This window comes from Rutidosis leptorrhynchoides, chromosome 10 (genome assembly GCF_046630445.1).
Source record: "Rutidosis leptorrhynchoides isolate AG116_Rl617_1_P2 chromosome 10, CSIRO_AGI_Rlap_v1, whole genome shotgun sequence".
NCBI classification, from domain to species: domain Eukaryota; kingdom Viridiplantae; phylum Streptophyta; class Magnoliopsida; order Asterales; family Asteraceae; genus Rutidosis; species Rutidosis leptorrhynchoides.
Window position 1 is genome coordinate 140,066,754 of NC_092342.1, and position 10,960 is coordinate 140,077,713.

Consider the following 10,960-nt stretch of genomic DNA (forward strand, 5'->3'; position numbering starts at 1 on the left):
AACTATATTTAGTTAGTTTGGTCATTATGGTATAAAATTCGATCATTAATTTATTAAATAAAAATTACATCAACTGTCCCTCTCATTTATGGGTGAAATATAAAAAGTGTTAAAATTAAATAACTAGATCCTAAATACAATTTTAGTAAGCCTAAAATTTATAGAACTCATTTTCGGATCACCGTTTATTTTTAAAATAATATTAGTTCGTATTTTACTCATGTAATATCCATCGAATGGCAATTGAGTGTAGCAGTCGTTTACTAAATAGATTCGAAATCACAAAATATATATTTAATATACTTTATTTATATATATAGATATGTTTTTTAAATAATAATTATCAAAATATTATTTTTTATTTTATTTTACATAATTACTTTTAATAATAGAAACATATAATATTTCAAATTAATATATATATATATATATATATATATATATATATATATATATATATATATATATATATATATATATATATATATATATATATATATATATACACACACACACACATATCTATCTATAATTAAAGGTTCGTGAATCGTCGGGAATCGTCAAAGGACAAATGCATTAATGTAAACTGTTCCAAAATTTTGAGACTCAACTTTACAGACTTTGCTTATTATGTCGAAACCATATAAAGATTAAGTTTAAATTTTATCGAAAATTTCCGGGTCGTCACAGTACCTACCCGTTAAAGAAATTTCGTCCTGAAATTTGATCGAGGTTGTCATGGCTAACCATAAAAATGTTTTCATGACGAATATGAGTTGATAACTAGAGTTTGATCATTATTGATTAATATGGACAAAACGATTCAATTATGTGAAGCGTACAAGTGAAGCTGCCACAAAAGATTATGATAGAGATCTAACTTTTGACGTAGTCACGGTTGATTTCCGGAATTTAAGGGATTTAGAGGAAATATTTGTAATAAGATTTGATTTCTTCGAAATTTAAGGACGTTAGGATCCTCTTTGATTAAATGCGATGATCTGTCTCGATTGCTTTGTCGGATATCTCCATTATAAATTAAACTTTTTCCGTTCCATTATTTTCACCATTCTTATACTTTCTTCCTTAATTCATACACCCAAAAGATTGTGAAAATGCTTAATCCAGTTCTAATCCTTGATATTTTTTTAATTATCATTTATGTCATCCTTCTTTTCAATCTTCCACCAAAAAAATCTGTTTACTTCTACAATTACCTTGGGGTGATACTATTCTTAATTCTACCGTGTCTTTATATTGCTATTCGTATTAATATCCACGATTTGTAACCTCCGTGTTATAATTGAGCTTTATATTTTCTCTTATATTTTGGAGCTCTTTGCCTTTTTATTCTCTTCTCGACTTCTAGTAAAGCGAGTAATGATCCAGAATTCGTAGGTACGAAGTTTCGAATTTATCATAATATACAAAGTAGAAAGAAAAGGTAGTAGCTCAATTTGATTTGTCAAATTACCAGAATATCCGGAAAAGACCGAATCATCAAGAAAATATTTTCTTGATATTTTTGAGGTTAAATAGAATACAAGAGTCGTGTAACATGGTACATGATGACGGTATGATCTGTGAATCATCACGTTCCATTAGAAACTCAGCATGACTTACTGTAATATAATCACGTTGATCAAGTGTCATTATATTATACTAACTCATGCTTCAGTTCCCAACACTACTTCAAAACATTCATAATTTAAACTCGAAGTTTTACAGAATATAGAAACTAAACAGTTTCCTTTCTGATGTAACACTAATATCGCGAAGAGATAAATGATTTCAGATAAGATTAGTTATGAAATTATCTACAGAAATATCGAGGATAGTTATAATGAAAGATACGATGATATCTTAGAATTTCTAATATCGATGGATGATGATGAAGACTTGTCCGTAACGGTTTAGAGTCAGGAGCAAGGTATTCAATAATAACTTCAGTAGATACTGAATCATTTGGATTATTTAAAGGCGGGATTAGTCTTTGTGATTTGTTCACAGTCTCCTTCATGGTTTGCTTAATCCGTTTTCCAGTTCCAACATTTTTGAACTTTGCCAACATACTATTCCTTATCATCCAATTTTCGATGATTAAGGTCATTTACGGTTGTCTATAGTTTCTGCTGCTTCATTCAGTTTTTCAACATTCCGAGTATTAATTCGCAGACTAGCTGCTTTTTAGAATTTCAGAATGGAAGATCATAATTCTAAGAGATAAAGATTATATGTATACATATAACTGTTGATGTAGAAACGTTGCGAGATTCAAAATACTGCTTGCTAATTCTCGGTAATTAGTATGGCAATTCTCGTTACAATATGCGGATGAGTATATGATAGAGTTTTAATGAACATATGTAATGGTTTTTAGGAGAGACTTAAATCAATGAGTAATGAAGTTGCTGGTAAGTTTACTGCTAATGTGGTGGAATATAAACGATTCCCCGGTAACGATGATGAAAGGAAAACTTATATATCAAGGTTATAATAAGACTAATCCGAATGGAAGTCAAAGTTTCTTTGCTGAAGCTGTGACAAATTTGGCTACTTTGGAAAGGGATTGCAAAGTTATTTTCGGTAATAACAATGCCAAAGGAGCTAGCACAGATATGTGTTAACGTTTACTCAGGTTCTGAGTGTTTTTCACGTGCATAACTATATGCATCAATCTTTTCTTTCGTAGATGAAATGCGGTTGATTCATCCTCTCGATTGAGGTGTTTTCAAGATTCATGAAAGGTTTGAACGCAGATTGTAATCGTCAAGATACAAATGAAGTTTAAGATGAAATCAAGTGTCAAACTTGAAGAAATGTTTAATTTCATATGTTATAATCAATATTTTAATCCATTTTAATTGTCCAATGTTAGTAGTCCATTATTAAGAGTCGACAGTTAGTAATTCAATAATTCATATGTAGTTTAATATAAAATATTCGAATTAATTAATATGTATCGTGACCCATTGTATACATGTCTCAGACTCGATCACAACTCAAAGTATATATATTATTGTAGAATCAACATCAACCCTGTATAGCTAACTCGAACATTATTGCATATAGAGTGTCTATGGTTATTCCAAATAATATATATAGATGCGTCGATATGATATGTCAAAATCTTGTATACGTGTCCCGATATTTAAAGTGCGTAAAATAAATAACAGAAATTAAATGACGATAAATAAAATTGCGAGAATTAAAATTGCGATAATTAAATTGCGATAAATAAATTGCGATAAATAAATGTAATAAGGGATTAACAGTTTGCTAGGAACAGTTAGCTAGGATTTTGTTAGCGTGGATTCTTAACAAGATCTATCATAGTTAATTTGTTTGTTTCTAACAAATTTTATTTTTCTCAATTGTTTTCTTCATTATGCCACTTGTTGGATTCTGATAAGTCAAAATCCAAATATGAAATTGAATGAAAATGGTTATTCTGCGGTGAACGGATACATATATCTGTGAATGTAAGTAGGATAGTAAATGACTGTTGAATTAGATTCGAAGAATGTACAGTGTAACTTATTAATGTGAAATCTAAATATTCCTCGGGTATTACCTACCCGTTAAAATATTTTCATCATTAATAGTTTGTACAAAATAATTTTTAATTACAATCCTTATGAAAACATATATACATGTATATTTTCTTCAGATGTAATCATGGATTTATGAGTTAATATGATATTAATCTCATTTGCTTTTTGGTTTGAGCTAAAATAAATAATCTTTAAGACTTTAGAGATTACATAATCACCGCAGAATGTTTTTCCCATGAAGTTATGGATTAATACTTCATCGGTTATTGTTGTTGGTACTCCTTGGTATCTACAGGGTGTATGACGTTGACGCTTGAAGTACAGATTGTAAAGTTGAGGTTTACGATGCGATTGTGGTTGGGGTTGGTAATGGTAATGTTGGCATTAATGATGGTGGTACTGGTTATGCGGCTGGTGTTTGTAACCTTTGCACTATATTCTCCAAAGCCACTACCCGAGCGCGAAGCTCGTTGACTTCTTCTATTACACCGGGATGATTAGTGGTTTGGATGAGTGGGTGAATAAGATCTAGAATGTGAGATAGTATATAATCATGCCGAGATACTCTGAAAATGAGAGAGAAAATGGTGTCTCGGACAGGTTCGCAGGTAAGTGCTTCAGGTTCATCGCCAAGAGGACAATGTGGTGGATGGAAAGGATCACCTTCTTCTTGTCTCCAATGATTGAGGAGGCTACGAACCCATCCCCAATTCATCCAGAATAAATGATGGCTGATTGGTTGATCCATTCCGGTCACACTACTTTTGGAGCTTGAGTGGGATTCCATTTCGGAATCCGAGTGACTTGAACTAATGAAGAATTCCATTTCATACGATTGAATAAAGGATTTTTCGATATGAAATGATTTTCTGGCTATCGCGTGGTATTCTAAATACATAGAATATCTATATATATAGATCAAAAGATTTCGTAGATTACGGAGGAATTTACGAAATATGTCAGGAAAAGTTTACAGTAATAGATATGATAAGATATGATTTAGCAGATACGCTAAGATATGAATTTTGTCTATATACTATTCATGCAATCAATGCAGCAAGACGTGTCTAGACTAAGGATGATAAGCAGATAATTTCCTAAGGATGATAAATAGGTAATTTTCGACACAAAATGATAAGCAAAACTTTTGACATGCAGACACGGTCGAAGTCCAGACTCACTAATGCATCTAAACAACTATCAGTTAGGCACACTAATGAAAGACCTGGTTCGCTAAGACCACCGCTCTGATACCACATGAGACGACTGTAGTGACCCGAAATTTTCCATGTTTATATATATTAATTGAGATTGATATTTACATAATTAAATGTTTCCAACATGTTAAGCAATCAAACTGTTAAGACTTGATTAATTGAAATATATTTCATATAGACAATTGACCACCCAAGTTGACCGGTGATTCACGAACGTTAAAACTTGTAAAAACTATATGATGACATATATATGGATATATATATATAGTTAACATGATACTATGATAAGTAAACATATCATTAAGTATATTAACAATGAACTACATATGTAAAAACAAGACTACTAACTTAATGATTTTTAAACGAGACATATATGTAACGTTTATCGTTGTAAAGACATTTAATGTATATATATATCATATAAAGAGATATTCATACATGATAATATCATGATAATATAATAATTTAAAATCTCATTTGATATTATAAACATTGGGTTAACAACATTTAACAAGATCGTTAACCTAAAGGTTTCAAAACAACACTTACATGTAACGACTAACGATGACTTAACGACTCAGTTAAAATGTATATACATGTAGTGTTTTAATATGTATTTATACACTTTTGAAAGACTTCAATACACTTATCAAAATACTTCTACTTAACAAAAATGCTTACAATTACATCCTCGTTCAGTTTCATCAACAATTCTACTCGTATGCACCCGTATTCGTACTCGTACAATACACAGCTTTTAGATGTATGTACTATTGGTATATACACTCCAATGATCAGATCTTAGCAGCCCATGTGAGTCACCTAACACATGTGGGAACCATCATTTGGCAACTAGCATGAAATATCTCATAAAATTACAAAAATATGAGTAATCATTCATGACTTATTTACATGAAAACAAAATTACATATCCTTTATATCTAATCCATACACCAACGACCAAAAACACCTACAAACACTTTCATTCTTCAATTTTCTTCATCTAATTGATCTCTCTCAAGTTCTATCTTCAAGTTCTAAGTGTTCTTCATAAATTCCAAAAGTTCTAGTTTCATAAAATCAAGAATACTTTCAAGTTTGCTAGCTCACTTCCAATCTTGTAAGGTGATCATCCAACCTCAAGAAATCTTTGTTTCTTACAGTAGGTTATCATTCTAATACAAGGTAATAATCATATTCAAACTTTGGTTCAATTTCTATAACTATAACAATCTTATTTCAAGTGATGATCTTACTTGAACTTGTTTTCGTGTCATGATTCTGCTTCAAGAACTTCGAGCCATCCAAGGATCCATTGTAGCTAGATCCATTTTTCTCTTTTCCAGTAGGTTTATCCAAGGAACTTAAGGTAGTAATGATGTTCATAACATCATTCGATTCATACATATAAAGCTATCTTATTCGAAGGTTTAAACTTGTAATCACTAGAACATAGTTTAGTTAATTCTAAACTTGTTCGCAAAAAAAAGTTAATCCTTCTAACTTGACTTTTAAAATCAACTAAACACATGTTCTATATCTATATGATATGCTAACTTAATGATTTAAAACCTGGAAACACGAAAAACACCGTAAAACCGGATTTACGCCGTCGTAGTAACACCGCGGGCTGTTTTGGGTTAGTTAATTAAAAACTATGATAAACTTTGATTTAAAAGTTGTTATTCTGAGAAAATGATTTTTATTATGAACATGAAACTATATCCAAAAATTATGGTTAAACTCAAAGTGGAAGTATGTTTTCTAAAATGGTCATCTAGACGTCGTTCTTTCGACTGAAATGACTACCTTTACAAAAACGACTTGTAACTTATTTTTCCGACTATAAACCTATACTTTTTCTGTTTATATTCATAAAATAGAGTTCAATATGAAACCATAGCAATTTGATTCACTCAAAACGGATTTAAAATGAAGAAGTTATGGGTAAAACAAGATTGGATAATTTTTCTCATTTTAGCTACGTGAAAATTGGTAACAAATCTATTCCAACCATAACTTAATCAACTTGTATTGTATATTATGTAATCTTGAGATACCATAGACACGTATACAATGTTTCGACCTATCATGTCGACACATCTATATATATTTCGGAACAACCATAGACACTCTATATGTGAATGTTGGAGTTATCTATACAGGGTTGAGGTTGATTCCAAAATATATATAGTTTGAGTTGTGATCAATACCGAGATACGTATACACTGGGTCATGGATTGATTCAAGATAATATTTATCGATTTATTTCTGTACATCTAACTGTGGACAACTAGTTGTAGGTTACTAACAAGGACAACTGACTTAATAAACTTAAAACATCAAAATATATTAAAAGTGTTGTAAATATATTTTGAACATACTTTGATATATATGTATATATTGTTATAGGTTCGTGAATCAACCAGTGGCCAAGTCTTACTTCCCGACGAAGTAAAAATCTGTGAAAGTGAGTTATAGTCCCACTTTTAAAATCTAATATTTTTGGGATGAGAATACATGCAGGTTTTATAAATGATTTACAAAATAGACACAAGTACGTGAAACTACATTATATGGTTGAATTATCGAAATCGAATATGCCCCTTTTTATTAAGTCTGGTAATCTAAGAATTAGGGAACAGACACCCTAATTGACGCGAATCCTAAAGATAGATCTGTTGGGCCTAACAAACCCCATCCAAAGTACCGGATGCTTTAGTACTTCGAAATTTATATCATATCCGAAGGGTGTCCCGGAATGATGGGGATATTCTTATATATGCATCTTGTTAATGTCGGTTACCAGGTGTTCACCATATGAATGATTTTTATCTCTATGTATGGGATGTGTATTGAAATATGAAATCTTGTGGTCTATTGTTACGATTTGATATATATAGGTTAAACCTATAACTCACCAACATTTTTGTTGACGTTTAAAGCATGTTTATTCTCAGGTGAATATTAAGAGCTTCCGCTGTTGCATACTAAAATAAGGACAAGATTTGGAGTCCATGTTTGTATGATATTGTGTAAAAACTGCATTCAAGAAACTGATTTCGATGTAACATATTTGTATTGTAAACCATTATGTAATGGTCGTGTGTAAACAGGATATTTTAGATTATCATTATTTGATAATCTACGTAAAGCGTTTTAAACCTTTATTTATGAAATAAAGGTTATGGTTTGTTTTAAAAATGAATGCAGTCTTTGAAAAACGTCTCATATAGAGGTCAAAACCTCGCAACGAAATCAATTAATATGGAACGTTTTTAATCAATAAGAACGGGACATTTCAACGACCCGTCATATTCCATAAGAATGAATACAATAACATATGATTACATCGCGAGGTATTTGAACTCTATATGATACATTTTACAAACATTGCATTCGTTTTAAAATACAAACTTTCATTACATCGAAAGTTGACAGGCATGCATACCCATTCATAATATATCCAACTATAAATGACTTAATAGTAATCTTATTGAACTCAATGACTCGAATGCAACGTCTTTTGAAATATATCATGAATGACTCCAAGTAATATCTCTAAATGAGCAAATGCACAACGGAAGATTTCTTTCAAACCTGAGAATAAACATGCTTTCAAGTGTCAACCAAAAGGTTTGTGAGTTCATTAGTTTATCATAAACATTCATTTTCATCATTTTGATAGACCACAAGATTTTCATTTCCATTTCTCATAAATATACGTCCCATGCATAGAGACAAAAATATCATTCATATGGATTGAACACCTGATAATCGACATTAACAAGATGCATATAAGAATATCCCCATCATTCCGGGACATCCATCGGACATGATAAAAAAACATCGAAGTACTAAAGCATCCGCTACAACGAATGGGGTTTGTTGGACCCAATAGATCTATCTTTAGGATTCGCATCAATTAGGGGTGCACTAATTCTCAAAGTTAGTGATGTTCCCTAATTCTTAGATTACCAGGCTAAAAGGAGGCATATTTGGCTTCGATCCATTCAACCATATAATGTAGTTTCGATTACTTGTGTCTATTTCGTAAAACATTTAAAAAGCGCATGTATTCTCAGTCCCAAAAATATATATTGCAAAAGCATTTAAAAAGGGAGTAGTGAAACTCACTATACTGTATTTTGTCGTAAAAATACATATGATGACATTGAACAAGTGTATGGTTGGCCTCGGATTCACGAACCTATATATATATATATATATATATATATATATATATATATATATATATATATATATATATATATATATATATATATATATATATTAATACACATAATTGAAATCGAACAAATTTATGTATTATTCTTAATGATATAATTATTATATTTAATAATTTATAGGTTTCTTTAATAATTTAGTTAGATATATTTACTTTATATACTTTAGATATATTATTATTATTTATTATAAAAATACTAATATAGTTATGTTATATGTATTAAATATTTTTTTTATATAATTAATATTTATTTGTTATAGTATTAATAATAGGAATAATATTATTAATAATGATACTTATAATAATAATAGTGATAATACTAATAAAAATGTTAATATTGATAATAAAAATGATCCTAATAATAAAATATATAAAAAATTTAGTATTGATAGTAATAATAATAAAATAAAAAGGTTGTATTATTTTTACAATAAAAATACTAATTTTGATAAAAATTCTTAATACTAATAATACTTAATAATAATAATTGTTAATAATTATCTTAATGTTAATAATAGTAATGATAATAATAATGATAATAATAATTATAAAAATGATAGTAATAATATAATGTTAATAATAATAATAATAATAATATTGATAACAATAATAGTAATAATAATAATAATAATTCTAATAAAATCAATAATAATAATAATAATAATAATCATACTAATAAAGATAATAATAATAATAATAATAATAATAATAATAATAATAATAATAATAATAATAATAATAATAATAATAATAATGAAAATAAAAATTTTAGAATACGACCTTTGAAGAAAACAAACTCCTAAAAATAAAACATCATCGCCCCGGCTTGAACCCAAGACCTCTCGTTCCACGCAAACATTCTTAACCATGGCTCCGTTTCCAATTCTTCTGAATAATCCGTTCTTTAAATTCTTTTAAGCATTTTCTGATTGTTTTTCTTTTTAATCTAAAACCCATTAATAGCCTAGTCCATTTGTGTAAGAGAAGCCCAAGTTTGTAACCCATCTGACTAGCCCAATCCATTCTTTTTATAATCTGCAAAGGGGTCCAAAGGTTTCCTGGTACAACAAAACAGCGAGCACAATTGGTTATTCAATCATCGTTATAACCTCGTCACTTCTCGCTTATCATCACTGTACATCACCATGTATCATCACCGTTCATCGTTTCCTCCATCTTCGTTTGATCTTTGTCACCATCATCATATGATCATAATTAATATCATAATCTTGTCATACATTCACGATCTTCTTTATTATCTTCTATCATCATTTCTTGGACAGAAAACGTACATAGCAGAGATATATATATATACGCGTATAGCAGTAACAAACAGTGTTTGCAGATGGTTTATAATGGTTATCGATAGTAGCTGGTTTGGGGTTGAACAAGATGGCTATTAATAACTGGGTTTGGTTTTGATCGATACAGATACAGATTCAGAAGATCAACAACAACATCATATCATTCCTTGCAAGAAAAGTTTCGAGAAGATAGTAGCTAATGATGATTCTTATGTGTTGAACCGAACCAAGAATAGAAGATGATAAACAACACACTTGTTTTTAAGTTGGGTTTCGATTGATGATGGTGATGGTTTCAATTTGCAATAGTAACAAAAGTGATTTAAGTTTAGGTGTCGGCTATAAACTGCAGCAACAGGTGACGGTTATGGGCTGTTTTGATAGTGGTAGTGTGAATGTGTTTACAGTGGTTGAACCAGAAGCAAAAGCAGTAGCGAAACTGCAGTAAAGTTTATGAAACAACTGGGTTTGATCATAGCAAACAGATAAAAATATCGAATACATCTGCAGCGATTTGGTGGTGGTGTGTTGTTTTGAAAGAGGAATAGAAAAATAGAAATAGACTGCAGCTGCAGTATCATACGGTGGTTGTGATGGGTTTCACAGGGTAGAAAAACAAGAAGAATGAGAGAGAGA